Source organism: Rhinoderma darwinii, unplaced genomic scaffold, assembly GCF_050947455.1.
Source record: "Rhinoderma darwinii isolate aRhiDar2 unplaced genomic scaffold, aRhiDar2.hap1 Scaffold_2457, whole genome shotgun sequence".
In the NCBI taxonomy this organism is placed as follows: Eukaryota; Metazoa; Chordata; class Amphibia; order Anura; family Rhinodermatidae; genus Rhinoderma; species Rhinoderma darwinii.
In genome coordinates this window covers 1-23,340 of record NW_027462756.1, presented here as the reverse complement: position 1 = coordinate 23,340, position 23,340 = coordinate 1, and the positions used below count along the sequence as shown (strand labels likewise).

Below are 23,340 nucleotides of genomic sequence, written 5' to 3'. Positions count from 1 at the left end.
GGAAGGTGAATGAGCTGTTCCAATGTGAAATGCCGGAAACACAGAAACACAGAAGACACACACACACACACACACAACAAGAGGTGGCAATGTATTCATTAATTGCATTTAATAAATGAGCTCATTATCACACATGACTGTACAAATGCATTGTCCAACAGGTGTTGAAATAATGGGATTAAAAGGGGAGATCCCTTCAGAAAGACAGAAACAATGGCAAAGAGAAAAAACACTTTTGGAATCTGATTTTAGTCAACACATAAGGGAAGGGTGCACCGGTCCTGGAAATACTGCAATACCAGGTCAATGCGTGGAGTGGACAGAGCAAGCTCTATTTCCATCTCCCTGTTCTAAAAATCCATTTAATATATGGTCCCCAGATAGGGGACGTATCAGATATTAAACTGATAAGAACAGATACTACACTTGATCTTAGCCAAAAGGCCGAGAAGCGATAACCCGAGCGGCCCTTGCCTTGCCCGAGCCTGTCCCATACTGCTGTTCACCCCTTGCAGCGATTCAGCCTACTCCTAGGCAATTCCATGGGGCCCTGCAGGCTCACACACATTTACAGCTACTAAGCGGGAGGTGAATAAAGGCCGGAGAGGAAGCCAGACAGGATTTGCTTCTTTTGCTTGCACCACAATGCAGTGCTGAAAGAGGAGGAATCTACATAAAAACGCCTTCCTGGCAACGCCCAAATGCCCTCCTGCCATGCAGATAAACACTGGCAGCGGCAGCAAGTGCATGCCCACAGCCACCCCTTGTTCCTTCACACCTTGTATCAGCTTTAATCCAGTCCTGTGCTGCCTGCTGAGCAGCACTGAACAACACTGCCTGGGCCCAGGCTTTTATCTCTGAGGCAGGCCCCATTATGATGTCAGAAAGCTGGCTCTGGAATCCTGAGGGCTCCACTATGACACGTGCAAAGTTCCGTCTGAACTTTATATAAGACTGTGAGGCTCAGTCAGTCACTCAGTGTTGCCTGAGAGGGCAACACTGCAACAGCCGGCCGCCAGGCTGTCTTTTTTTTGCACATTTATTTGCCTCCAGGAGGCCACAAGAGGGAGACAAGGGACTGCAAAATGGAAAATAGGCATCCACCAACTTTACAGACAACTTCTCTTTGCTCCTACAACCTCCATCCTTGCACAGTTTGTTATTCTTCCAGGTAACATAGTAACAAATCCAAATTGCTGCTCTCTTTGTAGGCAAGCAAGGGTTTGTTGCAACTGCAATTCTTACTTCTTCTTGAAATGTAGGGACGACAGTACATTCCATCACATCCACCTAGTGTACACAGGTAGGTCCATTGTGGCGGGTAGGCGGCTGGCTGCTTTAATGGCTGTTTGCTGTTCCCCTACTCCACTCCACTCCACTATTTGACTGTGGTGCTGCATCAATCAGTGGCTGGCTCAGGTGCAGCTCTTTAACTTACCTAGGAGGGAGGGAGGGAGGGAGGGAGGGCGGAGAGAAGACAAGGAAGGTGAATGAGCTGTTCCAATGTGAAATGCCGGAAACACAGAAACACAGAAGACACACACACACACACACACACACACACAACAAGAGGTGGCAATGTATTCATTAATTGCATTTAATAAATGAGCTCATTATCACACATGACTGTACAAATGCATTGTCCAACAGGTGTTGAAATAATGGGATTAAAAGGGGAGATCCCTTCAGAAAGACAGAAACAATGGCAAAGAGAAAAAACACTTTTGGAATCTGATTTTAGTCAACACATAAGGGAAGGGTGCACCGGTCCTGGAAATACTGCAATACCAGGTCAATGCGTGGAGTGGACAGAGCAAGCTCTATTTCCATCTCCCTGTTCTAAAAATCCATTTAATATATGGTCCCCAGATAGGGGACGTATCAGATATTAAACTGATAAGAACAGATACTACACTTGATCTTAGCCAAAAGGCCGAGAAGCGATAACCCGAGCGGCCCTTGCCTTGCCCGAGCCTGTCCCATACTGCTGTTCACCCCTTGCAGCGATTCAGCCTACTCCTAGGCAATTCCATGGGGCCCTGCAGGCTCACACACATTTACAGCTACTAAGCGGGAGGTGAATAAAGGCCGGAGAGGAAGCCAGACAGGATTTGCTTCTTTTGCTTGCACCACAATGCAGTGCTGAAAGAGGAGGAATCTACATAAAAACGCCTTCCTGGCAACGCCCAAATGCCCTCCTGCCATGCAGATAAACACTGGCAGCGGCAGCAAGTGCATGCCCACAGCCACCCCTTGTTCCTTCACACCTTGTATCAGCTTTAATCCAGTCCTGTGCTGCCTGCTGAGCAGCACTGAACAACACTGCCTGGGCCCAGGCTTTTATCTCTGAGGCAGGCCCCATTATGATGTCAGAAAGCTGGCTCTGGAATCCTGAGGGCTCCACTATGACACGTGCAAAGTTCCGTCTGAACTTTATATAAGACTGTGAGGCTCAGTCAGTCACTCAGTGTTGCCTGAGAGGGCAACACTGCAACAGCCGGCCGCCAGGCTGTCTTTTTTTTGCACATTTATTTGCCTCCAGGAGGCCACAAGAGGGAGACAAGGGACTGCAAAATGGAAAATAGGCATCCACCAACTTTACAGACAACTTCTCTTTGCTCCTACAACCTCCATCCTTGCACAGTTTGTTATTCTTCCAGGTAACATAGTAACAAATCCAAATTGCTGCTCTCTTTGTAGGCAAGCAAGGGTTTGTTGCAACTGCAATTCTTACTTCTTCTTGAAATGTAGGGACGACAGTACATTCCATCACATCCACCTAGTGTACACAGGTAGGTCCATTGTGGCGGGTAGGCGGCTGGCTGCTTTAATGGCTGTTTGCTGTTCCCCTACTCCACTCCACTCCACTATTTGACTGTGGTGCTGCATCAATCAGTGGCTGGCTCAGGTGCAGCTCTTTAACTTACCTAGGAGGGAGGGAGGGAGGGAGGGAGGGCGGAGAGAAGACAAGGAAGGTGAATGAGCTGTTCCAATGTGAAATGCCGGAAACACAGAAACACAGAAGACACACACACACACACACACACACACACAACAAGAGGTGGCAATGTATTCATTAATTGCATTTAATAAATGAGCTCATTATCACACATGACTGTACAAATGCATTGTCCAACAGGTGTTGAAATAATGGGATTAAAAGGGGAGATCCCTTCAGAAAGACAGAAACAATGGCAAAGAGAAAAAACACTTTTGGAATCTGATTTTAGTCAACACATAAGGGAAGGGTGCACCGGTCCTGGAAATACTGCAATACCAGGTCAATGCGTGGAGTGGACAGAGCAAGCTCTATTTCCATCTCCCTGTTCTAAAAATCCATTTAATATATGGTCCCCAGATAGGGGACGTATCAGATATTAAACTGATAAGAACAGATTTTTGATTGAAAAATGCTTTATTGACAATCAATCGTCATCATACAAACATTACTGCGACGCAGCGCGAGCCATGAAGCAGCAAATAATAAATAATAACAGTCGTCAAACATAACATGACAGTATAATACACAGTACAGGCTAGCCTATGCTATACATTACACCACATGCTACACTAACATTCTTGCATTCACTAAAGCCAAACAACAAAGCATTACAGACAAGTGATGGGATAGGGGAGTGGGTAGGAGGGGATAGGGAAGCGGGAAATCACAGGCCCGAAGCTTTATTGAAAGACAACACACAAGAAGGGAGAGTGGGGGGAAGGGGAGTATCAGTCCTCTTCCTCATCGACGTCCGGGCTGTCCCAGGTGGAATAGTCTCTGAGCAGGCTGTGGATCAGCCTGCGGCAGTCCTGGACGGACACACTCTCTCTCCGCAAAATCAGACGATTCCTGGCGAACCATATAGCGTCCTTAAAACAGTTCATAAGGCGCCAGGCTTCCTGGATTGCTCCATCCGTGGTATTCCCAGGAAATAGTCCATAAAGTACCGAGCGGTACGACAGTCTGTTCCTGGGAACTGAGTCCTTGAGTTCGTGTTCCAAGGCTTTCAACAGACCCTGTGCAAAGGGGCACTGCCAGAAAATGTGCAAAGATGTTTCCTCCGTGAAGGGGCACCTGGGGCAGTACCGGGTCTTGCACAGGTTGCGGGCATGCATGAATGACCTAAGAGGCAGTCCTCCCTGGATGGCCATCCATGAAATGTCCTTGTGCCCGTTGGTCAACCTGCCAGATGACACGTTAGTCCAAACAGTCTCCAACGTGTCGGCATGAAGCCCTGGAACAAACTCCAGTGAGTCCTTTGCTCTGATGTGCTTGTGGATCGTCTTAGGTTTCCACAAGTCGGGCTTAAGACCCTCCAGTTGATGCTCCCTCACAAACCGGACGACATCTCCGTAGAACCAGGGAGCGTGCCAGTTGTAAGGGAAGGAGCTGTCCCACTTATCCCAGCCAAAACCTCGCCAGAGGGGAAGGAGGAAGTAGCGGGACATGGCCTTGCCCGCAGAGCCGTTTGCTGTCCTCAGAGTCCTACGAACACAGTCACATACAAAAGCGATCCGCAGCAGAGTGGGAATGTCGGGTATACCCTTCCCACCTTTGCGGGGCTCCTTGTACATAACAGTCCGCTTTACTCTGTCCATTTTCGAGCCCCAGATGAAGCGAAACACAGTCCTGGTAATGGCCCTCGAGACCGTTGCAAGAGGGGGCCATGCCTGTGCAGTGTATTGTAGCACAGGCAAGACTTCGTTACGCAGGACCATTGCTTTGCCCTCAATAGTGAGTTGTCTGAGGCTCCACAGTCCGATCCTTTGGTTGACTTTGGCCAAGCGTTCTTCCCACGACTTTAGGGCTGCACCTTCCTTACCGAACCAGACTCCCAGAATTTTGATGAAGTCCGGCTTGATAGTAAACGGGAAGGAGGCAGGAGAAGGCAGGTACCACTTTCCGAAGAGCATGGCTTCCGACTTCCCGCAGTTGACTTTTGCCCCTGAAGCGCGTCCGAACTCCTCGCAGGTCTGGACGAGTGCAGTCACCGAACTCTGGTCAGCGCAGAAGACGGTCACGTCGTCCATGTACAGCGAGCATTTGACCTCGAAGTGTCCTGGACCTGGTGCGGTGATCCCTCTGATCTCTCCATTCTGCCGGATAGCCTCTGCGAAGAGCTCTATAACACAAACAAAAAGGAGAGGTGAAAGAGGACAGCCTTGTCTAACCCCCGACGATACAGGAAAGGGGTCAGTCTTCCAGCCGTTCACCAGCACCGAGCTGTAAATGTCGCAATACATCAGGTTAACATACAAACAGAACAACCTGCCAAGCCGCAGCCTACGCAGAGCCTTACCCATGAATTCGTGAGAGACCCGGTCAAAAGCCTTCTCCTGATCCAGACTGACCAGGGCCGCGTGTGTACGGCGGCTTTGCATGTAATGCACCGTGTCCCTCACCAGGGCAAGACTGTCGGCCACCCTACGGCCAGGAATGCCGCAGGTTTGGTCCGATCCGATGATCTGTCCGATGACAACCTTCAGTCTGTTGGCCAATACTTTGGCGAGGATCTTGTAGTCCACGTTCAGGAGAGAGATGGGACGCCAGTTTTTCAGGTCACATCTCTCCCCCTTCCGCTTATACAAGATCGTGATCATGCCTTCTCTCAAGGACGGTGGCATTCTACCCTCCACCACCATCTCCTCATAGAGCTCCAGCAGGTCCGGACAGATCAAGTCCCCCAGCGCTACATAGAGCTCTGCTGGGAGACCATCACTGCCCGGGGTCCTGCCGGGTCTGAAGGATTTAGCGGCAGAGAGCAGTTCCTCCACCGTCAGGGGTACATCCATAGCCTCCGTACCTGCAGGATCAAGATGATTAGTGATACCTGACAGGAATTTATCGGCGGCTTCGGGGTCAGTGGTTTTCCGGGAGTAGAGGCTTCGGTAGTAGTCTGTGACGACTCCCATCACCTCCTTCTTCCCAGAATGCATGTTTCCGGTCTCATCTCGAAGTTCCTTCAGGGGCGTGTGGCCGGCATGGAGTTTCCTGAAAAAGAACGAGTTACATTTCTCACCCTTCTCCAGGTTCTCCACCTTGGAACGAAAGACAATTCGCTTGGATTCCTCCTCAAAGTGCCTTTTCAGGCCCTTTTTGGCTTCCTCCAGCTCCTTCCTGACGTCCCAGCCGCATTGAAGGAGGTCTTGCAGGGATCGCAGCTGACGCTGCATCTCTCTGAAGTCTCTCTTCCTCTCACACGCCTGTTGACGACTTTTTGCCTGAAAGAAACAACGAAATTCAACTTTAACATATTCCCACCAGTCACAGGTTTTGTCAAAGAAAACTTTATCATTCCTCCAAACAATATAGGCGTCTCTAAGTTCCGCCAGTACCTCCTCTCTTTCCAGCAGGGCACAATTCAGCTTCCAGGAGCCAGGGCCGGGAGGAAAACCGTGGCCGATGGCACCCTGGAAGAGAATGGCCCTGTGGTCAGAGAAGAAGCAGGGGACCATGGAGTGCCCATGCTGCTTGACTGCCCGGGAGGTGAACACAAAGTCAATCCGAGAACGAAGTGAGCCATCGGGTCGGCTCCATGAATAGTTCACAGAGCCGATCCCCATGGAGCCCACCACGTCCTGCAAGGATGCTTCGGTTACCATCTCGATAAGCAGTTTGGAACTGACATCCAGCTTGATTGAAGTGTCGGAACTTCGTCCATCCTCTTCGATGGGGCAGTTGAAGTCCCCGGCCATCACCACTGCCCTAGTGGTGGCGAGCTGGGTCCGCAGGGTCTGGAATAGTTCCAGGCGCTCAGCCTTCATAGGGGGAGCGTACACGTTGATGAGCCTAATCGGCTCTCCCGCCCAGGAACCGTCTACGACCAACAAGCGGCCGCAGACGAGCTCCTGGACAGAGTCAACAGTAAATACGCTTCCCCTAATCAGGATGGCAACCCCTGCAGACTTACAGTCGCCCCCACCAGACCAGTAGGACGGGCCATGGGTCCACTGCCTGGCCAGATGATGGTATGACCTGGAAGAGGGGAGAGTACATTCCTGCAGCATAAATACATCACTCGACTGCTTGGAAAGAAAAGTTAGCACCATCTGACATCTAGTCCTATCTCTAACACTCCTCACATTGAGGCTAAAGATGTTAAGTTTAGCAGCCATGGGGGAGAATAAAGAAGGTTAGTGCAAACGATACACCTTAGTTACCAGTCCGGTCGGGCGGATCCTCCTCTCTGGAGCCTGGCGGGTCCGGAAGATCCAGCAGGCCCTCTGACAAAAATTGTTCCAGGATTGTAGCCACCTGGATGTCTGTTGTGAAGTCGATGACCTCAGGTTCAGACACGAGTTCCTCCACCATCTGCTCCATTTCCTCCTGCTGCGCAAGGGAATCTTCGCAGATTTCTACGACTTGTCGCTTTGAGGACTCAGCAGCTGGGCTGTCCCTCACCTTTCTCTTCCTCTGGATGGCACCTGAGGAGACAAGAGGGGGAAAATCCTCCAGGGAGAGGACTCCAGCAGCTGGAGGGGAAGATGTTAGTGCTGCTGGAGCTGGGGAGAAGGGAGGCTGGGTTGGGAGAGGTGCAGGTGACAGGACCACTGAGATGGGTGGGTAGGAGAAGGTGAGAGCCTCAGTGGGGGTGACAGGGGTTGGGGACGGGGGGGTGGGGAGGGCCGGGCGAGGGAGGGTGGGAAGGGTAGGGCGAGGGAGGGCCGGGAGAGGGGGGGGAGGGACTGTCGTCTTCTTACCATCCTTCTTTTTCCCGGTCTTCTGTGCCGCTGGAGCTCTGGCTGGGGCGGGGTTCCCTCTGGCTGGAGCTTTTGCTGCTACAGTTGCCCAGGATCGATCCCTCTTCGGGCAGTCCTTGTAAGAGTGGGCTGCTTGTCCGCAGAGGTTGCACATTGTCCGTTTCGGGCAGTCTTTGGTCTCGTGTCCTGTTACCCGGCAGTTCTTGCAGGCGTCCTCCTTGCAGTCCTTCACCGAATGACCCTTCTTGCTGCATCTCCTGCAGATCTGCGGCATGTCCGGGTAATAGATGAGGCCGTAGGAGTTGCCCAGCGAGAATGACTGGGGCAGGTGCTGGAGGCCGTCTTCCGCGCTCGAATCCTTGTTCAGTCGGACGATTACCGACCACTTGCCAGTCCAGAAGCCGAGTCCGTTCAGGATGTGGGTGGGTTCCCTCACCACTGTGCAGAACCGCTTCAGGAGCGTGGTGATGTCTTTGCCGGGGGTGTGTGGGTTCCGCATTGAGACCGTCACCCGCCTTTCCTCTCTTTGGACAGGGCAGTTGCCCACAAAGCGAGAGAAAGGGGATTCAGGCCTCGCCGCTTTCACCATCTCCCAGTACCTTCTGCAGATGTTGATCGAAGCGAAGGTCACGAAGAACATCCCGGTCATGAAGGCCTGGATGCTGATGGTCTCCGGCTTAGCGAAGCCCTGGTCCAGGAGCATCTTCTGGCAGAACACTTCTTCCGTCATGTCCGGCACTCTCCCGTCCACCTCCTTCAGCTTCAGGGCCACCGTCTGCTTCATCCAGGGCTCCAGGGTTGGAGCAGCCTGGTTCGGCTTCCTGGTGGCCTGTTGGCTTGAGGAGGCTTCAGGAGGAGATGTCCTGGCCTGGGCCGGCTCACCTGGTCCATCAGCCTTCTCCTTCTGGGTGGCAGGGTTGCTGGTTGAGGCCATGGCTTCTTCCAGCTGTTCCTGTCGCTTGGGGAGGATCTTCGATAGCTCTTTCCCGAAGGGGGCGGAGCTATGCAAATCTTCTCCTTGCTGGCCGAGGTTCTTCCACGAAATTTCTTCCGCAGCGGTTCCTCGTCGAGCTTCTTCTTCTGCGGCCGAGCTTCTTCGAAGATCCCCTTCAGCAGCGGCTCTTCTCCGAAGTTCTCCTTCTTCTTCCCGGCAGCGATCTCCCGGAGCTTCTTCCCCGATGGCGGCTTCTCCCTTCTGGATCGTCGTCTTCGCTGGTTCTTCTCCGCAGTTCGTCGCCGGCTTCGTCTGGAACGCTCTTGGATCGCTAAGCTAGTGTTTATAGCCCCCAGTGGTTCTCCGAGCTATCTATCCTTACAAGGACTGATAAGAACAGATACTACACTTGATCTTAGCCAAAAGGCCGAGAAGCGATAACCCGAGCGGCCCTTGCCTTGCCCGAGCCTGTCCCATACTGCTGTTCACCCCTTGCAGCGATTCAGCCTACTCCTAGGCAATTCCATGGGGCCCTGCAGGCTCACACACATTTACAGCTACTAAGCGGGAGGTGAATAAAGGCCGGAGAGGAAGCCAGACAGGATTTGCTTCTTTTGCTTGCACCACAATGCAGTGCTGAAAGAGGAGGAATCTACATAAAAACGCCTTCCTGGCAACGCCCAAATGCCCTCCTGCCATGCAGATAAACACTGGCAGCGGCAGCAAGTGCATGCCCACAGCCACCCCTTGTTCCTTCACACCTTGTATCAGCTTTAATCCAGTCCTGTGCTGCCTGCTGAGCAGCACTGAACAACACTGCCTGGGCCCAGGCTTTTATCTCTGAGGCAGGCCCCATTATGATGTCAGAAAGCTGGCTCTGGAATCCTGAGGGCTCCACTATGACACGTGCAAAGTTCCGTCTGAACTTTATATAAGACTGTGAGGCTCAGTCAGTCACTCAGTGTTGCCTGAGAGGGCAACACTGCAACAGCCGGCCGCCAGGCTGTCTTTTTTTTGCACATTTATTTGCCTCCAGGAGGCCACAAGAGGGAGACAAGGGACTGCAAAATGGAAAATAGGCATCCACCAACTTTACAGACAACTTCTCTTTGCTCCTACAACCTCCATCCTTGCACAGTTTGTTATTCTTCCAGGTAACATAGTAACAAATCCAAATTGCTGCTCTCTTTGTAGGCAAGCAAGGGTTTGTTGCAACTGCAATTCTTACTTCTTCTTGAAATGTAGGGACGACAGTACATTCCATCACATCCACCTAGTGTACACAGGTAGGTCCATTGTGGCGGGTAGGCGGCTGGCTGCTTTAATGGCTGTTTGCTGTTCCCCTACTCCACTCCACTCCACTATTTGACTGTGGTGCTGCATCAATCAGTGGCTGGCTCAGGTGCAGCTCTTTAACTTACCTAGGAGGGAGGGAGGGAGGGAGGGAGGGCGGAGAGAAGACAAGGAAGGTGAATGAGCTGTTCCAATGTGAAATGCCGGAAACACAGAAACACAGAAGACACACACACACACACACACACACACACAACAAGAGGTGGCAATGTATTCATTAATTGCATTTAATAAATGAGCTCATTATCACACATGACTGTACAAATGCATTGTCCAACAGGTGTTGAAATAATGGGATTAAAAGGGGAGATCCCTTCAGAAAGACAGAAACAATGGCAAAGAGAAAAAACACTTTTGGAATCTGATTTTAGTCAACACATAAGGGAAGGGTGCACCGGTCCTGGAAATACTGCAATACCAGGTCAATGCGTGGAGTGGACAGAGCAAGCTCTATTTCCATCTCCCTGTTCTAAAAATCCATTTAATATATGGTCCCCAGATAGGGGACGTATCAGATATTAAACTGATAAGAACAGATACTACACTTGATCTTAGCCAAAAGGCCGAGAAGCGATAACCCGAGCGGCCCTTGCCTTGCCCGAGCCTGTCCCATACTGCTGTTCACCCCTTGCAGCGATTCAGCCTACTCCTAGGCAATTCCATGGGGCCCTGCAGGCTCACACACATTTACAGCTACTAAGCGGGAGGTGAATAAAGGCCGGAGAGGAAGCCAGACAGGATTTGCTTCTTTTGCTTGCACCACAATGCAGTGCTGAAAGAGGAGGAATCTACATAAAAACGCCTTCCTGGCAACGCCCAAATGCCCTCCTGCCATGCAGATAAACACTGGCAGCGGCAGCAAGTGCATGCCCACAGCCACCCCTTGTTCCTTCACACCTTGTATCAGCTTTAATCCAGTCCTGTGCTGCCTGCTGAGCAGCACTGAACAACACTGCCTGGGCCCAGGCTTTTATCTCTGAGGCAGGCCCCATTATGATGTCAGAAAGCTGGCTCTGGAATCCTGAGGGCTCCACTATGACACGTGCAAAGTTCCGTCTGAACTTTATATAAGACTGTGAGGCTCAGTCAGTCACTCAGTGTTGCCTGAGAGGGCAACACTGCAACAGCCGGCCGCCAGGCTGTCTTTTTTTTGCACATTTATTTGCCTCCAGGAGGCCACAAGAGGGAGACAAGGGACTGCAAAATGGAAAATAGGCATCCACCAACTTTACAGACAACTTCTCTTTGCTCCTACAACCTCCATCCTTGCACAGTTTGTTATTCTTCCAGGTAACATAGTAACAAATCCAAATTGCTGCTCTCTTTGTAGGCAAGCAAGGGTTTGTTGCAACTGCAATTCTTACTTCTTCTTGAAATGTAGGGACGACAGTACATTCCATCACATCCACCTAGTGTACACAGGTAGGTCCATTGTGGCGGGTAGGCGGCTGGCTGCTTTAATGGCTGTTTGCTGTTCCCCTACTCCACTCCACTCCACTATTTGACTGTGGTGCTGCATCAATCAGTGGCTGGCTCAGGTGCAGCTCTTTAACTTACCTAGGAGGGAGGGAGGGAGGGAGGGAGGGCGGAGAGAAGACAAGGAAGGTGAATGAGCTGTTCCAATGTGAAATGCCGGAAACACAGAAACACAGAAGACACACACACACACACACACACACACACAACAAGAGGTGGCAATGTATTCATTAATTGCATTTAATAAATGAGCTCATTATCACACATGACTGTACAAATGCATTGTCCAACAGGTGTTGAAATAATGGGATTAAAAGGGGAGATCCCTTCAGAAAGACAGAAACAATGGCAAAGAGAAAAAACACTTTTGGAATCTGATTTTAGTCAACACATAAGGGAAGGGTGCACCGGTCCTGGAAATACTGCAATACCAGGTCAATGCGTGGAGTGGACAGAGCAAGCTCTATTTCCATCTCCCTGTTCTAAAAATCCATTTAATATATGGTCCCCAGATAGGGGACGTATCAGATATTAAACTGATAAGAACAGATACTACACTTGATCTTAGCCAAAAGGCCGAGAAGCGATAACCCGAGCGGCCCTTGCCTTGCCCGAGCCTGTCCCATACTGCTGTTCACCCCTTGCAGCGATTCAGCCTACTCCTAGGCAATTCCATGGGGCCCTGCAGGCTCACACACATTTACAGCTACTAAGCGGGAGGTGAATAAAGGCCGGAGAGGAAGCCAGACAGGATTTGCTTCTTTTGCTTGCACCACAATGCAGTGCTGAAAGAGGAGGAATCTACATAAAAACGCCTTCCTGGCAACGCCCAAATGCCCTCCTGCCATGCAGATAAACACTGGCAGCGGCAGCAAGTGCATGCCCACAGCCACCCCTTGTTCCTTCACACCTTGTATCAGCTTTAATCCAGTCCTGTGCTGCCTGCTGAGCAGCACTGAACAACACTGCCTGGGCCCAGGCTTTTATCTCTGAGGCAGGCCCCATTATGATGTCAGAAAGCTGGCTCTGGAATCCTGAGGGCTCCACTATGACACGTGCAAAGTTCCGTCTGAACTTTATATAAGACTGTGAGGCTCAGTCAGTCACTCAGTGTTGCCTGAGAGGGCAACACTGCAACAGCCGGCCGCCAGGCTGTCTTTTTTTTGCACATTTATTTGCCTCCAGGAGGCCACAAGAGGGAGACAAGGGACTGCAAAATGGAAAATAGGCATCCACCAACTTTACAGACAACTTCTCTTTGCTCCTACAACCTCCATCCTTGCACAGTTTGTTATTCTTCCAGGTAACATAGTAACAAATCCAAATTGCTGCTCTCTTTGTAGGCAAGCAAGGGTTTGTTGCAACTGCAATTCTTACTTCTTCTTGAAATGTAGGGACGACAGTACATTCCATCACATCCACCTAGTGTACACAGGTAGGTCCATTGTGGCGGGTAGGCGGCTGGCTGCTTTAATGGCTGTTTGCTGTTCCCCTACTCCACTCCACTCCACTATTTGACTGTGGTGCTGCATCAATCAGTGGCTGGCTCAGGTGCAGCTCTTTAACTTACCTAGGAGGGAGGGAGGGAGGGAGGGAGGGCGGAGAGAAGACAAGGAAGGTGAATGAGCTGTTCCAATGTGAAATGCCGGAAACACAGAAACACAGAAGACACACACACACACACACACACACACACAACAAGAGGTGGCAATGTATTCATTAATTGCATTTAATAAATGAGCTCATTATCACACATGACTGTACAAATGCATTGTCCAACAGGTGTTGAAATAATGGGATTAAAAGGGGAGATCCCTTCAGAAAGACAGAAACAATGGCAAAGAGAAAAAACACTTTTGGAATCTGATTTTAGTCAACACATAAGGGAAGGGTGCACCGGTCCTGGAAATACTGCAATACCAGGTCAATGCGTGGAGTGGACAGAGCAAGCTCTATTTCCATCTCCCTGTTCTAAAAATCCATTTAATATATGGTCCCCAGATAGGGGACGTATCAGATATTAAACTGATAAGAACAGATACTACACTTGATCTTAGCCAAAAGGCCGAGAAGCGATAACCCGAGCGGCCCTTGCCTTGCCCGAGCCTGTCCCATACTGCTGTTCACCCCTTGCAGCGATTCAGCCTACTCCTAGGCAATTCCATGGGGCCCTGCAGGCTCACACACATTTACAGCTACTAAGCGGGAGGTGAATAAAGGCCGGAGAGGAAGCCAGACAGGATTTGCTTCTTTTGCTTGCACCACAATGCAGTGCTGAAAGAGGAGGAATCTACATAAAAACGCCTTCCTGGCAACGCCCAAATGCCCTCCTGCCATGCAGATAAACACTGGCAGCGGCAGCAAGTGCATGCCCACAGCCACCCCTTGTTCCTTCACACCTTGTATCAGCTTTAATCCAGTCCTGTGCTGCCTGCTGAGCAGCACTGAACAACACTGCCTGGGCCCAGGCTTTTATCTCTGAGGCAGGCCCCATTATGATGTCAGAAAGCTGGCTCTGGAATCCTGAGGGCTCCACTATGACACGTGCAAAGTTCCGTCTGAACTTTATATAAGACTGTGAGGCTCAGTCAGTCACTCAGTGTTGCCTGAGAGGGCAACACTGCAACAGCCGGCCGCCAGGCTGTCTTTTTTTTGCACATTTATTTGCCTCCAGGAGGCCACAAGAGGGAGACAAGGGACTGCAAAATGGAAAATAGGCATCCACCAACTTTACAGACAACTTCTCTTTGCTCCTACAACCTCCATCCTTGCACAGTTTGTTATTCTTCCAGGTAACATAGTAACAAATCCAAATTGCTGCTCTCTTTGTAGGCAAGCAAGGGTTTGTTGCAACTGCAATTCTTACTTCTTCTTGAAATGTAGGGACGACAGTACATTCCATCACATCCACCTAGTGTACACAGGTAGGTCCATTGTGGCGGGTAGGCGGCTGGCTGCTTTAATGGCTGTTTGCTGTTCCCCTACTCCACTCCACTCCACTATTTGACTGTGGTGCTGCATCAATCAGTGGCTGGCTCAGGTGCAGCTCTTTAACTTACCTAGGAGGGAGGGAGGGAGGGAGGGAGGGCGGAGAGAAGACAAGGAAGGTGAATGAGCTGTTCCAATGTGAAATGCCGGAAACACAGAAACACAGAAGACACACACACACACACACACACACACACAACAAGAGGTGGCAATGTATTCATTAATTGCATTTAATAAATGAGCTCATTATCACACATGACTGTACAAATGCATTGTCCAACAGGTGTTGAAATAATGGGATTAAAAGGGGAGATCCCTTCAGAAAGACAGAAACAATGGCAAAGAGAAAAAACACTTTTGGAATCTGATTTTAGTCAACACATAAGGGAAGGGTGCACCGGTCCTGGAAATACTGCAATACCAGGTCAATGCGTGGAGTGGACAGAGCAAGCTCTATTTCCATCTCCCTGTTCTAAAAATCCATTTAATATATGGTCCCCAGATAGGGGACGTATCAGATATTAAACTGATAAGAACAGATACTACACTTGATCTTAGCCAAAAGGCCGAGAAGCGATAACCCGAGCGGCCCTTGCCTTGCCCGAGCCTGTCCCATACTGCTGTTCACCCCTTGCAGCGATTCAGCCTACTCCTAGGCAATTCCATGGGGCCCTGCAGGCTCACACACATTTACAGCTACTAAGCGGGAGGTGAATAAAGGCCGGAGAGGAAGCCAGACAGGATTTGCTTCTTTTGCTTGCACCACAATGCAGTGCTGAAAGAGGAGGAATCTACATAAAAACGCCTTCCTGGCAACGCCCAAATGCCCTCCTGCCATGCAGATAAACACTGGCAGCGGCAGCAAGTGCATGCCCACAGCCACCCCTTGTTCCTTCACACCTTGTATCAGCTTTAATCCAGTCCTGTGCTGCCTGCTGAGCAGCACTGAACAACACTGCCTGGGCCCAGGCTTTTATCTCTGAGGCAGGCCCCATTATGATGTCAGAAAGCTGGCTCTGGAATCCTGAGGGCTCCACTATGACACGTGCAAAGTTCCGTCTGAACTTTATATAAGACTGTGAGGCTCAGTCAGTCACTCAGTGTTGCCTGAGAGGGCAACACTGCAACAGCCGGCCGCCAGGCTGTCTTTTTTTTGCACATTTATTTGCCTCCAGGAGGCCACAAGAGGGAGACAAGGGACTGCAAAATGGAAAATAGGCATCCACCAACTTTACAGACAACTTCTCTTTGCTCCTACAACCTCCATCCTTGCACAGTTTGTTATTCTTCCAGGTAACATAGTAACAAATCCAAATTGCTGCTCTCTTTGTAGGCAAGCAAGGGTTTGTTGCAACTGCAATTCTTACTTCTTCTTGAAATGTAGGGACGACAGTACATTCCATCACATCCACCTAGTGTACACAGGTAGGTCCATTGTGGCGGGTAGGCGGCTGGCTGCTTTAATGGCTGTTTGCTGTTCCCCTACTCCACTCCACTCCACTATTTGACTGTGGTGCTGCATCAATCAGTGGCTGGCTCAGGTGCAGCTCTTTAACTTACCTAGGAGGGAGGGAGGGAGGGAGGGAGGGCGGAGAGAAGACAAGGAAGGTGAATGAGCTGTTCCAATGTGAAATGCCGGAAACACAGAAACACAGAAGACACACACACACACACACACACACACACAACAAGAGGTGGCAATGTATTCATTAATTGCATTTAATAAATGAGCTCATTATCACACATGACTGTACAAATGCATTGTCCAACAGGTGTTGAAATAATGGGATTAAAAGGGGAGATCCCTTCAGAAAGACAGAAACAATGGCAAAGAGAAAAAACACTTTTGGAATCTGATTTTAGTCAACACATAAGGGAAGGGTGCACCGGTCCTGGAAATACTGCAATACCAGGTCAATGCGTGGAGTGGACAGAGCAAGCTCTATTTCCATCTCCCTGTTCTAAAAATCCATTTAATATATGGTCCCCAGATAGGGGACGTATCAGATATTAAACTGATAAGAACAGATACTACACTTGATCTTAGCCAAAAGGCCGAGAAGCGATAACCCGAGCGGCCCTTGCCTTGCCCGAGCCTGTCCCATACTGCTGTTCACCCCTTGCAGCGATTCAGCCTACTCCTAGGCAATTCCATGGGGCCCTGCAGGCTCACACACATTTACAGCTACTAAGCGGGAGGTGAATAAAGGCCGGAGAGGAAGCCAGACAGGATTTGCTTCTTTTGCTTGCACCACAATGCAGTGCTGAAAGAGGAGGAATCTACATAAAAACGCCTTCCTGGCAACGCCCAAATGCCCTCCTGCCATGCAGATAAACACTGGCAGCGGCAGCAAGTGCATGCCCACAGCCACCCCTTGTTCCTTCACACCTTGTATCAGCTTTAATCCAGTCCTGTGCTGCCTGCTGAGCAGCACTGAACAACACTGCCTGGGCCCAGGCTTTTATCTCTGAGGCAGGCCCCATTATGATGTCAGAAAGCTGGCTCTGGAATCCTGAGGGCTCCACTATGACACGTGCAAAGTTCCGTCTGAACTTTATATAAGACTGTGAGGCTCAGTCAGTCACTCAGTGTTGCCTGAGAGGGCAACACTGCAACAGCCGGCCGCCAGGCTGTCTTTTTTTTGCACATTTATTTGCCTCCAGGAGGCCACAAGAGGGAGACAAGGGACTGCAAAATGGAAAATAGGCATCCACCAACTTTACAGACAACTTCTCTTTGCTCCTACAACCTCCATCCTTGCACAGTTTGTTATTCTTCCAGGTAACATAGTAACAAATCCAAATTGCTGCTCTCTTTGTAGGCAAGCAAGGGTTTGTTGCAACTGCAATTCTTACTTCTTCTTGAAATGTAGGGACGACAGTACATTCCATCACATCCACCTAGTGTACACAGGTAGGTCCATTGTGGCGGGTAGGCGGCTGGCTGCTTTAATGGCTGTTTGCTGTTCCCCTACTCCACTCCACTCCACTATTTGACTGTGGTGCTGCATCAATCAGTGGCTGGCTCAGGTGCAGCTCTTTAACTTACCTAGGAGGGAGGGAGGGAGGGAGGGAGGGCGGAGAGAAGACAAGGAAGGTGAATGAGCTGTTCCAATGTGAAATGCCGGAAACACAGAAACACAGAAGACACACACACACACACACACACACACACAACAAGAGGTGGCAATGTATTCATTAATTGCATTTAATAAATGAGCTCATTATCACACATGACTGTACAAATGCATTGTCCAACAGGTGTTGAAATAATGGGATTAAAAGGGGAGATCCCTTCAGAAAGACAGAAACAATGGCAAAGAGAAAAAACACTTTTGGAATCTGATTTTAGTCAACACATAAGGGAAGGGTGCACCGGTCCTGGAAATACTGCAATACCAGGTCAATGCGTGGAGTGGACAGAGCAAGCTCTATTTCCATCTCCCTGTTCTAAAAATCCATTTAATATATGGTCCCCAGATAGGGGACGTATCAGATATTAAACTGATAAGAACAGATACTACACTTGATCTTAGCCAAAAGGCCGAGAAGCGATAACCCGAGCGGCCCTTGCCTTGCCCGAGCCTGTCCCATACTGCTGTTCACCCCTTGCAGCGATTCAGCCTACTCCTAGGCAATTCCATGGGGCCCTGCAGGCTCACACACATTTACAGCTACTAAGCGGGAGGTGAATAAAGGCCGGAGAGGAAGCCAGACAGGATTTGCTTCTTTTGCTTGCACCACAATGCAGTGCTGAAAGAGGAGGAATCTACATAAAAACGCCTTCCTGGCAACGCCCAAATGCCCTCCTGCCATGCAGATAAACACTGGCAGCGGCAGCAAGTGCATGCCCACAGCCACCCCTTGTTCCTTCACACCTTGTATCAGCTTTAATCCAGTCCTGTGCTGCCTGCTGAGCAGCACTGAACAACACTGCCTGGGCCCAGGCTTTTATCTCTGAGGCAGGCCCCATTATGATGTCAGAAAGCTGGCTCTGGAATCCTGAGGGCTCCACTATGACACGTGCAAAGTTCCGTCTGAACTTTATATAAGACTGTGAGGCTCAGTCAGTCACTCAGTGTTGCCTGAGAGGGCAACACTGCAACAGCCGGCCGCCAGGCTGTCTTTTTTTTGCACATTTATTTGCCTCCAGGAGGCCACAAGAGGGAGACAAGGGACTGCAAAATGGAAAATAGGCATCCACCAACTTTACAGACAACTTCTCTTTGCTCCTACAACCTCCATCCTTGCACAGTTTGTTATTCTTCCAGGTAACATAGTAACAAATCCAAATTGCTGCTCTCTTTGTAGGCAAGCAAGGGTTTGTTGCAACTGCAATTCTTACTTCTTCTTGAAATGTAGGGACGACAGTACATTCCATCACATCCACCTAGTGTACACAGGTAGGTCCATTGTGGCGGGTAGGCGGCTGGCTGCTTTAATGGCTGTTTGCTGTTCCCCTACTCCACTCCACTCCACTATTTGACTGTGGTGCTGCATCAATCAGTGGCTGGCTCAGGTGCAGCTCTTTAACTTACCTAGGAGGGAGGGAGGGAGGGAGGGAGGGCGGAGAGAAGACAAGGAAGGTGAATGAGCTGTTCCAATGTGAAATGCCGGAAACACAGAAACACAGAAGACACCACACACACACACACACACACACAACAAGAGGTGGCAATGTATTCATTAATTGCATTTAATAAATGAGCTCATTATCACACATGACTGTACAAATGCATTGTCCAACAGGTGTTGAAATAATGGGATTAAAAGGGGAGATCCCTTCAGAAAGACAGAAACAATGGCAAAGAGAAAAAACACTTTTGGAATCTGATTTTAGTCAACACATAAGGGAAGGGTGCACCGGTCCTGGAAATACTGCAATACCAGGTCAATGCGTGGAGTGGACAGAGCAAGCTCTATTTCCATCTCCCTGTTCTAAAAATCCATTTAATATATGGTCCCCAGATAGGGGACGTATCAGATATTAAACTGATAAGAACAGATACTACACTTGATCTTAGCCAAAAGGCCGAGAAGCGATAACCCGAGCGGCCCTTGCCTTGCCCGAGCCTGTCCCATACTGCTGTTCACCCCTTGCAGCGATTCAGCCTACTCCTAGGCAATTCCATGGGGCCCTGCAGGCTCACACACATTTACAGCTACTAAGCGGGAGGTGAATAAAGGCCGGAGAGGAAGCAGACAGGATTTGCTTCTTTTGCTTGCACCACAATGCAGTGCTGAAAGAGGAGGAATCTACATAAAAACGCCTTCCTGGCAACGCCCAAATGCCCTCCTGCCATGCAGATAAACACTGGCAGCGGCAGCAAGTGCATGCCCACAGCCACCCCTTGTTCCTTCACACCTTGTATCAGCTTTAATCCAGTCCTGTGCTGCCTGCTGAGCAGCACTGAACAACACTGCCTGGGCCCAGGCTTTTATCTCTGAGGCAGGCCCCATTATGATGTCAGAAAGCTGGCTCTGGAATCCTGAGGGCTCCACTATGACACGTGCAAAGTTCCGTCTGAACTTTATATAAGACTGTGAGGCTCAGTCAGTCACTCAGTGTTGCCTGAGAGGGCAACACTGCAACAGCCGGCCGCCAGGCTGTCTTTTTTTTGCACATTTATTTGCCTCCAGGAGGCCACAAGAGGGAGACAAGGGACTGCAAAATGGAAAATAGGCATCCACCAACTTTACAGACAACTTCTCTTTGCTCCTACAACCTCCATCCTTGCACAGTTTGTTATTCTTCCAGGTAACATAGTAACAAATCCAAATTGCTGCTCTCTTTGTAGGCAAGCAAGGGTTTGTTGCAACTGCAATTCTTACTTCTTCTTGAAATGTAGGGACGACAGTACATTCCATCACATCCACCTAGTGTACACAGGTAGGTCCATTGTGGCGGGTAGGCGGCTGGCTGCTTTAATGGCTGTTTGCTGTTCCCCTACTCCACTCCACTCCACTATTTGGACTGTGGTGCTGCATCAATCAGTGGCTGGCTCAGGTGCAGCTCTTTAACTTACCTAGGAGGGAGGGAGGGAGGGAGGGAGGGCGGAGAGAAGACAAGGAAGGTGAATGAGCTGTTCCAATGTGAAATGCCGGAAACACAGAAACACAGAAGACACACACACACACACACACACACACACAACAAGAGGTGGCAATGTATTCATTAATTGCATTTAATAAATGAGCTCATTATCACACATGACTGTACAAATGCATTGTCCAACAGGTGTTGAAATAATGGGATTAAAAGGGGAGATCCCTTCAGAAAGACAGAAACAATGGCAAAGAGAAAAAACACTTTTGGAAATCTGATTTTAGTCAACACATAAGGGAAGGGTGCACCGGTCCTGGAAATACTGCAATACCAGGTCAATGCGTGGAGTGGACAGAGCAAGCTCTATTTCCATCTCCCTGTTCTAAAAATCCATTTAATATATGGTCCCCAGATAGGGGACGTATCAGATATTAAACTGATAAGAACAGATACTACACTTGATCTTAGCCAAAAGGCCGAGAAGCGATAACCCGAGCGGCCCTTGCCTTGCCCGAGCCTGTCCCATACTGCTGTTCACCCCTTGCAGCGATTCAGCCTACTCCTAGGCAATTCCATGGGGCCCTGCAGGCTCACACACATTTACAGCTACTAAGCGGGAGGTGAATAAAGGCCGGAGAGGAAGCCAGACAGGATTTGCTTCTTTTGCTTGCACCACAATGCAGTGCTGAAAGAGGAGGAATCTACATAAAAACGCCTTCCTGGCAACGCCCAAATGCCCTCCTGCCATGCAGATAAACACTGGCAGCGGCAGCAAGTGCATGCCCACAGCCACCCCTTGTTCCTTCACACCTTGTATCAGCTTTAATCCAGTCCTGTGCTGCCTGCTGAGCAGCACTGAACAACACTGCCTGGGCCCAGGCTTTTATCTCTGAGGCAGGCCCCATTATGATGTCAGAAAGCTGGCTCTGGAATCCTGAGGGCTCCACTATGACACGTGCAAAGTTCCGTCTGAACTTTATATAAGACTGTGAGGCTCAGTCAGTCACTCAGTGTTGCCTGAGAGGGCAACACTGCAACAGCCGGCCGCCAGGCTGTCTTTTTTTTGCACATTTATTTGCCTCCAGGAGGCCACAAGAGGGAGACAAGGGACTGCAAAATGGAAAATAGGCATCCACCAACTTTACAGACAACTTCTCTTTGCTCCTACAACCTCCATCCTTGCACAGTTTGTTATTCTTCCAGGTAACATAGTAACAAATCCAAATTGCTGCTCTCTTTGTAGGCAAGCAAGGGTTTGTTGCAACTGCAATTCTTACTTCTTCTTGAAATGTAGGGACGACAGTACATTCCATCACATCCACCTAGTGTACACAGGTAGGTCCATTGTGGCGGGTAGGCGGCTGGCTGCTTTAATGGCTGTTTGCTGTTCCCCTACTCCACTCCACTCCACTATTTGACTGTGGTGCTGCATCAATCAGTGGCTGGCTCAGGTGCAGCTCTTTAACTTACCTAGGAGGGAGGGAGGGGAGGGAGGGAGGGCGGAGAGAAGACAAGGAAGGTGAATGAGCTGTTCCAATGTGAAATGCCGGAAACACAGAAACACAGAAGACACACACACACACACACACACACACACAACAAGAGGTGGCAATGTATTCATTAATTGCATTTAATAAATGAGCTCATTATCACACATGACTGTACAAATGCATTGTCCAACAGGTGTTGAAATAATGGGATTAAAAGGGGAGATCCCTTCAGAAAGACAGAAACAATGGCAAAGAGAAAAAACACTTTTGGAATCTGATTTTAGTCAACACATAAGGGAAGGGTGCACCGGTCCTGGAAATACTGCAATACCAGGTCAATGCGTGGAGTGGACAGAGCAAGCTCTATTTCCATCTCCCTGTTCTAAAAATCCATTTAATATATGGTCCCCAGATAGGGGACGTATCAGATATTAAACTGATAAGAACAGATACTACACTTGATCTTAGCCAAAAGGCCGAGAAGCGATAACCCGAGCGGCCCTTGCCTTGCCCGAGCCTGTCCCATACTGCTGTTCACCCCTTGCAGCGATTCAGCCTACTCCTAGGCAATTCCATGGGGCCCTGCAGGCTCACACACATTTACAGCTACTAAGCGGGAGGTGAATAAAGGCCGGAGAGGAAGCCAGACAGGATTTGCTTCTTTTGCTTGCACCACAATGCAGTGCTGAAAGAGGAGGAATCTACATAAAAACGCCTTCCTGGCAACGCCCAAATGCCCTCCTGCCATGCAGATAAACACTGGCAGCGGCAGCAAGTGCATGCCCACAGCCACCCCTTGTTCCTTCACACCTTGTATCAGCTTTAATCCAGTCCTGTGCTGCCTGCTGAGCAGCACTGAACAACACTGCCTGGGCCCAGGCTTTTATCTCTGAGGCAGGCCCCATTATGATGTCAGAAAGCTGGCTCTGGAATCCTGAGGGCTCCACTATGACACGTGCAAAGTTCCGTCTGAACTTTATATAAGACTGTGAGGCTCAGTCAGTCACTCAGTGTTGCCTGAGAGGGCAACACTGCAACAGCCGGCCGCCAGGCTGTCTTTTTTTTGCACATTTATTTGCCTCCAGGAGGCCACAAGAGGGAGACAAGGGACTGCAAAATGGAAAATAGGCATCCACCAACTTTACAGACAACTTCTCTTTGCTCCTACAACCTCCATCCTTGCACAGTTTGTTATTCTTCCAGGTAACATAGTAACAAATCCAAATTGCTGCTCTCTTTGTAGGCAAGCAAGGGTTTGTTGCAACTGCAATTCTTACTTCTTCTTGAAATGTAGGGACGACAGTACATTCCATCACATCCACCTAGTGTACACAGGTAGGTCCATTGTGGCG

General features: G+C 49.7%; 11 non-coding genes and 2 pseudogenes across 11 annotated transcripts; all 13 read right to left on the bottom strand.

Moving 5' to 3' along the window:
• Positions 1-265: 265 nt before the first annotated feature.
• Positions 266-456, bottom strand: LOC142702880 (U2 spliceosomal RNA). Its single transcript, XR_012867272.1, has one exon. It is a non-coding gene; the product is annotated as a U2 spliceosomal RNA (small nuclear RNA).
• A 1,298-nt stretch (positions 457-1,754) lies between these two features.
• On the bottom strand, positions 1,755-1,945 carry LOC142702879 (U2 spliceosomal RNA). Its single transcript, XR_012867271.1, has one exon. It is a non-coding gene; the product is annotated as a U2 spliceosomal RNA (small nuclear RNA).
• Positions 1,946-3,243: 1,298 nt separating this feature from the next.
• On the bottom strand, positions 3,244-3,417 carry LOC142702887 (U2 spliceosomal RNA; annotated as a pseudogene).
• Positions 3,418-8,972: 5,555 nt separating this feature from the next.
• LOC142702888 (U2 spliceosomal RNA) lies at positions 8,973-9,074 on the bottom strand (annotated as a pseudogene).
• Positions 9,075-10,372: 1,298 nt separating this feature from the next.
• On the bottom strand, positions 10,373-10,563 carry LOC142702878 (U2 spliceosomal RNA). The gene has a single exon (XR_012867270.1). It is a non-coding gene; the product is annotated as a U2 spliceosomal RNA (small nuclear RNA).
• A 1,298-nt stretch (positions 10,564-11,861) lies between these two features.
• LOC142702877 (U2 spliceosomal RNA) lies at positions 11,862-12,052 on the bottom strand. The gene has a single exon (XR_012867269.1). It is a non-coding gene; the product is annotated as a U2 spliceosomal RNA (small nuclear RNA).
• A 1,298-nt stretch (positions 12,053-13,350) lies between these two features.
• Positions 13,351-13,541, bottom strand: LOC142702876 (U2 spliceosomal RNA). The gene has a single exon (XR_012867268.1). It is a non-coding gene; the product is annotated as a U2 spliceosomal RNA (small nuclear RNA).
• Positions 13,542-14,839: 1,298 nt separating this feature from the next.
• LOC142702875 (U2 spliceosomal RNA) lies at positions 14,840-15,030 on the bottom strand. The gene has a single exon (XR_012867267.1). It is a non-coding gene; the product is annotated as a U2 spliceosomal RNA (small nuclear RNA).
• Positions 15,031-16,328: 1,298 nt separating this feature from the next.
• On the bottom strand, positions 16,329-16,519 carry LOC142702891 (U2 spliceosomal RNA). The gene has a single exon (XR_012867280.1). It is a non-coding gene; the product is annotated as a U2 spliceosomal RNA (small nuclear RNA).
• A 1,298-nt stretch (positions 16,520-17,817) lies between these two features.
• Positions 17,818-18,008, bottom strand: LOC142702890 (U2 spliceosomal RNA). The gene has a single exon (XR_012867279.1). It is a non-coding gene; the product is annotated as a U2 spliceosomal RNA (small nuclear RNA).
• A 1,297-nt stretch (positions 18,009-19,305) lies between these two features.
• Positions 19,306-19,496, bottom strand: LOC142702889 (U2 spliceosomal RNA). The gene has a single exon (XR_012867278.1). It is a non-coding gene; the product is annotated as a U2 spliceosomal RNA (small nuclear RNA).
• A 1,299-nt stretch (positions 19,497-20,795) lies between these two features.
• LOC142702886 (U2 spliceosomal RNA) lies at positions 20,796-20,986 on the bottom strand. Its single transcript, XR_012867277.1, has one exon. It is a non-coding gene; the product is annotated as a U2 spliceosomal RNA (small nuclear RNA).
• A 1,299-nt stretch (positions 20,987-22,285) lies between these two features.
• Positions 22,286-22,476, bottom strand: LOC142702874 (U2 spliceosomal RNA). Its single transcript, XR_012867266.1, has one exon. It is a non-coding gene; the product is annotated as a U2 spliceosomal RNA (small nuclear RNA).
• Positions 22,477-23,340: the final 864 nt, after the last annotated feature.